The following is a 6,990-nucleotide window of genomic DNA, read 5'->3' on the forward strand; positions in this document are numbered from 1 at the left end:
CCAAGAACCCCCCTCCAGGACTCCCCACCATTGGTTAGGCACTTACATGACTGACAACATCCCCACCCCCAGGACCCCTTCTCACCTGAATCCTAGAACCTTCCAGGGAGGCTCCAAGGTTGCCCACGGCTTGGTATGGGGGGGAAGATGTAATCCGGGGTGCCAACCCCCCCGGAAAACGAAGCTGTGTTGGGGGAGGGGGCATAGCCCCCCAGCCCCGCCCTTCCCGACTGGCTGGGGGTGGGAAGAGCATCGGTGCCGCGCGGCCACGTCAGCAGCATCCAGATTGGCTGACCTGGGTCACGTGCCCACCGCCCCCCTTTTCTCCCCAGCCACGAGGGCCAGTTTTCCGGAGGTTCGGGGCATGGCGCAAAGGGCCAAGGAGACCGTATGGCCCAGTCCTATCACCCGAAACCCCAGCGCTCTAATACTGCTGTTTCTCCATAGTCCGGCTTCCTATTTCGCTGTCCTGGACCGTCCCCCCCACTTGTCTCTTGGTATGGGTTCAGCATGGCTGCCGCAGCCCCTGAACGTGCACGGCGCAGGCGCAAGGGTGCGACCGGATTGGGGGAGGGGAAAGGTGTGCCTCTGCAGTGAGGAGAGTAGCAATGCGCAGGCGTCCGGGCCGGAACTGCCTCCGGAGCCGACTGGCTGGGCGCGCGCGCAGTGGGTGGGGCTGAGGCCGGTGCCTCGCTGACCTCCAGCCTAGGCGGCACCTCCTGTGTTGCCCGCAGGCTTGTGGAGTGGCCTTGGGCAGTCTGACTTGGTTCCTCCTTACCGTGCTTGGCACATCTTGGCCAGAGTCTAGCAGAAGCGCCGGGTTGTTAGCGAAGGAGAATGGGGCCTGGTCCTGGAGATGTGAGGGTTTGGAGGGCGGGACACTCCCCTTGGTGTAATGTGGTTGGACCCCCGGACAAGCTGTTTATCGCCCTGGTGATCCCTGCTGCGCCGGGAGAAGAGCTGCAAACCGTAGATGTGGGCGTTTTATTCGGCTTCTTAGTCTTAGGCAACCTTATAATCTTTCATGTCCCGTGAACCTACCCTAGACTTATTTACTGCGTAGAAACCTGTTAGTCCCAGGACTTCTCTGCCTTCTACAAAATTTCCCAGCTGATCTCTTTTCCTTCTTTCTTTTTTCTTTTTTTTTGGGGGGGGGGCATTTATGTCAAAATTCTTATCCTCCTAAAAGCTTTACCTTTTAGTCTCTCAACATGGAATAGATTTCCCAAGAATTGATAACGAAATATTATGGTGATTAATTTGCTTAATTTGCCACCTGAAGCCGTTTTTAAATGTGTTCTTAACCAGTAACTTCTCTATTGATCTCCTACAGTATCGTCCAGATTTTCACTCTGCAGTACCTAATCTCTCCCCACCGACAGGTGTCACCTCTCAGAACAGAAAGGCTAACTTGCAGAATTTATTTGGTCTCATCAACCACCTGCAAAATGGGCGGTATGTCCCTTTTCCATATCACTAGGGGGTCCTCCCTTGAGCTTAAAATCTTTTTACTATTCACCTGGTCAACTTTCTCTGCTACCCTATCGCTGCCCTCCATTAACTTCTCTATTTTGATTTCCCAGCCTCAAAAAAAAAAAAAAAAAAAAGCCTCTCACTATCATAAGCTCTTATAGACTCTTACCTTTCAGCTTCTTTGCACAGATAAAACCTAAAATTAGGGACGGTGCCTGTGGCTCAAGGAGTAGGGTGCCAGCCCCGTATACCTGAGGTGGCAGGTTCAAACCCAGTCCCGGCCAAAAAAAACAACAAAAGTGGGCGGCGCCTGTGGCTCAAAGGAGTAGGGCGCCGGTCCCATATGCCAGAGGTGTTGGGTTCAAGCCCAGTCCCGGCCAAAAACTGCAAAAAAAGCCACCTAAAATTAAAATATGTATACTTGGCTCAGTGCCGGTAGCTCAGCAGCTAGTGCGCCAGCCACATACACCGCAGCAGGCGAGTTTCAACCCTGTTCGAGCCTGCAACAATGGCAACTACAACAACAACAAAAGCCAGGTGTTGTGGCGAGCGCCTGTAGTCCCAGGTACTCGGAAGGCTGAGGCAAGACAATCACTTAAGCCCAAGAGTTTGAGGTTGCTGTGAGCTGTGACGCTATGGTACTCTACCGGGGGCAACATAGTGAGACTCTGTTCCCCTCCCCCCCAAAAAATGTATACTTATCTAAATTCTCTCTCTCTCTCATTCTCTCCTTATCCCCACTCTTCAACCCATGTCTGTCAGGGTACCACCAAAACTTTTCTGGCACATGTCATCAAGAACACCTCCTTATTGCCAAAGTGGGGAAGTACTTTTCATTTCTCACCTTACTTGACCTCTCTAGCATTTGAAGTTTGCTCATGCTTCCTTCCTCACATTCTTTATACCCCTGATTCTGTGACCAGCATCACCTGTTTCTTTTCTGACTTGTGTAACTGTTCCTCCCTAGTCACCTTTGTATGTTCTTTAACTCCTTTCTATGTGTTGATGTTTACCAGGATTATGCCTGTTTGCTTCTGGTTCTATTTGTCTTTTCTAGATAATCTCTCTCAATGGCGCAAAGCATCTCAAATCTGTATTTTCGGTTCGGACAACTCTCCTAAGCTAAACTTCCTACTAAATGTTTCTACTTGTATAATCACATATTTCAACATGTTCAAAATTGATGCAATCTGCATACACTCAAGACCTGCTTCTTGTATTATTCAGAGTAACAGCAGTTATTCAATATAGAATCTGGGAACCCATTCTTTTTTTTGAGACAAGAATTTCACTTTGTTGCCCTTGGTGGAGTGCCCTGGTGTCACAGCAACCTCAAAGTCTTGGGCTTAAGCAATTCTCTTGTTTCAGCCTCCCAAGTAGCTGGGACTACAGACGCCCAGGACAATACCCGGCTATTTTTAGAGACAAGGTCTGGATCTGGCTTAGGCTGGTCTCAAAGTGGCGAGCTCAGGCAATCTACCCACCTCGACCTCCCAGAGTGCTAGAATTACAGGCACGAGCCACTGTGCCTGGCCAGGGAGCCCATCCTTGATTTCCTTTTGTCACAACTTTACATCCACAAGACTTAACCATTTTGCCTCTTATTTGTCCATTGAATCATACTCCTAGTAGTCCTATCACCTGAGCTACATCAGCAGTCTCCTAAGTGATTTCCTTTTCTCTAGAGCTGAAACTTCCAATACAGTAGCCACTAACGTGGGTATTCAGATTTTAGTATTATGTATTAAATTTAGTTTCTCAGTTACACTAGACACATTTTAAATTCTCAATAGCCACAGGTAGCTAGTAGCTGACACATAATTCAGCACAGATTATTGAACATTTCTGTCATTGCAGAAAGTTTTGTTGCATAGTGCTTACATTAGACTTTCCTCTGCCTTTGCCACCATACAGCCAGGAATGAGCTTTCTGAAATATAGCTCTAGCTATATTCTATTACTTAAACCCTGTATGAATTTCTCATTGACTGTGTGATAAAATCCCAATTCCTATCCTTGTCAGAAAAGCATGCCAACCTTTCTAGCCTAATATTTAGCAACTTCCTATCTTGCCATTAATCCTATAACCCTACAGAACCAGTACTACCATTATCACCCCCATTTTTCAAATGAAACAACTGAAGGAAGAGATGTCTTTGTTTTCTTCTGGTCTAACAGAAAACTACAGACTGGATAATTTATAAACAATGGTTTATTTGGCTCGTGATTCTGGAGGCTGGAAAGTCCAAGAACATGGCATTGGCATCTAGCAAGAGTTTTCTGCTGTATTATCTAGCCATATTGTACTATTTCCCAGACATGTATTTTGTTTTGTGCCTCTATGTTTTATACATGTGCACTCTCTATGCAGAATAAGCTTTTCCCCAATCTAAGCCCAAATATTAGCATCTTTGAAAGTTCACTCTTTTAAATCAGTGGTTCTTAACCTGTGGGTCGCAACCCACAGGAACTGTTTTAAAGGGCCGCAGCATTATGACGGTTGAGAACCACTGTTCTAAATTGAGCTGACTGTTTATTCTTTGGTGTCCCTTCCTCTTAGGATTGTACTTTCCACAGTGAATGGCATTTATGTGATTACATGTTTCTCTCCACTACTAGACTTTGATCTTGAGAGCAGGGCCATGTTTTATTCTTTTTTCTTTTCTTTCCTTTTTTTTTTTTTAATCCCCAGATCCTGGCACAGTACCTGGGCAATATGAGATGCTCATAAATTGAGCACATGTAGAACTAAATTGATGCTTAAGTATGCGTCTCAGGTGAAATTGCATTGTGTATGTATATGGGGCCATATATAGTATTGGGGAATAATCAAAGACAAAATTTCCTTCAGGTACATATCTGAGACGTTGGAATGGTATAAGGAAACACAGAAGCAGAGCAGCACAGGTTATATATTTTTTAATTTTTAATTTTTTTTTTTTTTTTTGAGACAGTCTTACTCTGTCACCCTGGGTAGAGTGCCATGGCATCATCATAGCTCACAGCAACCTTGAACTCCTAGGCTCAAGCGATCCTCCTGCCTCTTGGTCTGGGTGGTCTTGAATTTCTGAACTCAGGTGATCTGTCTACCTTAGCCTCCCAGAGGATTACAGGCATGGGCCAATGCACCCAGCCCAGCACAGGCTATTTTTACAGAAAGCAGTATAGGTCAGTCTACCCAGAATATAAGTTACAAGAAGTAGAGCAGGAAAAGAGAAAACTAGAAGATACATTTATTTGTGGAAGACACATGGAGGGTTTCTAGTGCTATTGAATTTGTCCCCAGAGGGGAGTTACTGAAAGCTTTTGAACAATGACTTGGTCAGAATTATGTTGTTAGATAGGAACTCTGTCTTCCAGTCGCTAGCACTGAACTTGCTAAACATAAAAATGTCAGGGATTGGAAGGAGATGTGATTGGTGATAAGTTGACATTTGTTGAGTCAGGCACCGTTATAAATGCTTTGCATGTGTTAACACTTTTAATCCTATAACCCTACAGAACCAGTACTACCATTATCACCCCCATTTTTCAAATGAAACAACTGAAGGAAGAGATGTCTTTGTTTTCTTCTGGTCTAACAGAATACCACAAACTGGATAATTTATAAACAGTAGTTTATTTGGTTCATGATTCTCGAGGTGGGAAAGTCCATGAGCATGGCGTTGGCATCTAGCAAGAGTCTTCTGCTGTCTTATCCCATGGCAGAAAGGCAAGCAAGCACTTGAGACAAAGAATGGGGGCCAGAATTTACCCTTTTTATTGGAAATTGACTCCTGCAGTAACTAACCCACTCAAGACCTAATCATCTCTTAAAGGTCCTACTTCTTAATAGCATAACAGTGGCAATCAGTTTTAACATGAATTTTGGAGGGTACATTCAAACCATAGCAGATGTTAAGTCATTTACCCAAGGTCACGCTTTGGGTAAGTAGCAGAGCTGGGATTTAAACCCAGCTGCCTCTGGCTGGTATATTATTCTCATTCTAGGCACAGCAAGGATTTTAAGACCCAAGGTTGAAATTGGAGGAAAAAGGGTTAGGAAAAGTAGATTTGAGACTCATCTTTGAGGTGATATTTGAATAAGCTGAAAGAAGATGAGATTTATAAAGGAGGAGACATAAAAACAATTTAGGGTCAAGGATTGAGCATTGGGTTAGATCCTCAGACAGGGAGCGAGAATAGAAGGGAGAAGAGCATCAGACAAGAAGGAGAAGCAATGCAACTTGATGTGAGGAGGCTAGAACAAAAGATGGTTCCAGTAAGGAATTCATATTTTGAATGAATGACTAAATCAAAATTTCTTAAGCTTTTTTGTTCCATGGAATTTTTTGCAGTTTCATGAAGCTCTTGGACTTTGACAGTAATATTTGTAAATGCATAAAATAAAATATAAACTATTATACAATTATCAAAATACAATAAGCCCCCTTATCTGCAGTTTCACTTTCTGTGGTTTCAGTTATCTGAGGTCAACCCAGTCTAAAAATAAGTACAATAATATATTTTGAGAGAGAGATACCACATTCACAAAAATTGTATTACAATGTATTATTATAATTGTTCTATTAGTAGTATTAATTTCTTACTGTGCCTAATTTATGGATTAAATGTTATCATAGGTATCTAGGAAAAAGTATAGTATGTATAGGGCACAGTACTATCCTTGTTTTTTTTTTTTTTTTTGTAGAAACAGAGTCTCACTGTACTGCCCTCAGGTAGAGTGCGGTGGCGTCACACGGCTCACAGCAACCTCTAACTCTTGGGCTTACGCGATTCTCTTGCCTCAGCCTCCTGAGCAGCTGGGACTACAGGCGCCCTCCACAACACCTGGCTATTTACTATCCTTGGTTTTAACCAGCCACTGGGGGGCTTGGTACATACCCCCTCAGATAAGGGGGGAACTAGTGTATTTAAAGAAATGTATGATCTGCTAGTATGCATTTCTATGTTAATACAATACAGTGTTTCTTTACTAGTACATTAAATGACATGATTTATTCACAGGCTTAACATCTCCCATAATTATAAAGTAGAGATTATTTTGAGTTGTCTGTAACCTACAATGTGATATGGAAATATTAATTGTGATTTTTATTGATAACAATGTTATAGGTACTGCTAGTACTACAAAGATTTATTTTGTACATTAAAAAAATTAAATTTTAACTAGAGTTTAAAGAATTTTTTATTCTATACAAGTTCATGGATCTGATTTCTTTTGTAAAATTTTTGTTGATGCACAATAATTATACATATTTGTGGTGTACATGTGATGTTTTGATACATGCATTCAATATGTAATGATCAAATCAGGGTGATTAGGGTACCCATCACCTTAAACATTTATCATTTCTTCTTATTGAGGACTTTCTTTCTTTCTTTTTTTTTTTTTTGAGACTGAGTCTCAAGCTATTACCCTGTAAGAGTGCTGTGGCATCACAGCTCACAGCAACTTCAAACTCTTGGGTTGAAGCAATTCTCTTGCCTTAGTCTCTCAAGTAGCTGGGACTACAGG

General features: G+C 43.0%; 1 long non-coding RNA gene across 1 annotated transcript; it reads left to right on the forward strand.

Moving 5' to 3' along the window:
• The first annotated feature begins 634 nt into the window (after positions 1-634).
• Positions 635-6,709, forward strand: LOC128593144 (uncharacterized). Its single transcript, XR_008382269.1, has 3 exons — positions 635-975; positions 1,334-1,455; positions 6,163-6,709. It is a non-coding gene; the product is annotated as an uncharacterized LOC128593144 (long non-coding RNA).
• Positions 6,710-6,990: the final 281 nt, after the last annotated feature.

Source organism: Nycticebus coucang, chromosome 9 (genome assembly GCF_027406575.1).
Source record: "Nycticebus coucang isolate mNycCou1 chromosome 9, mNycCou1.pri, whole genome shotgun sequence".
Lineage (NCBI taxonomy): Eukaryota > Metazoa > Chordata > Mammalia > Primates > Lorisidae > Nycticebus > Nycticebus coucang.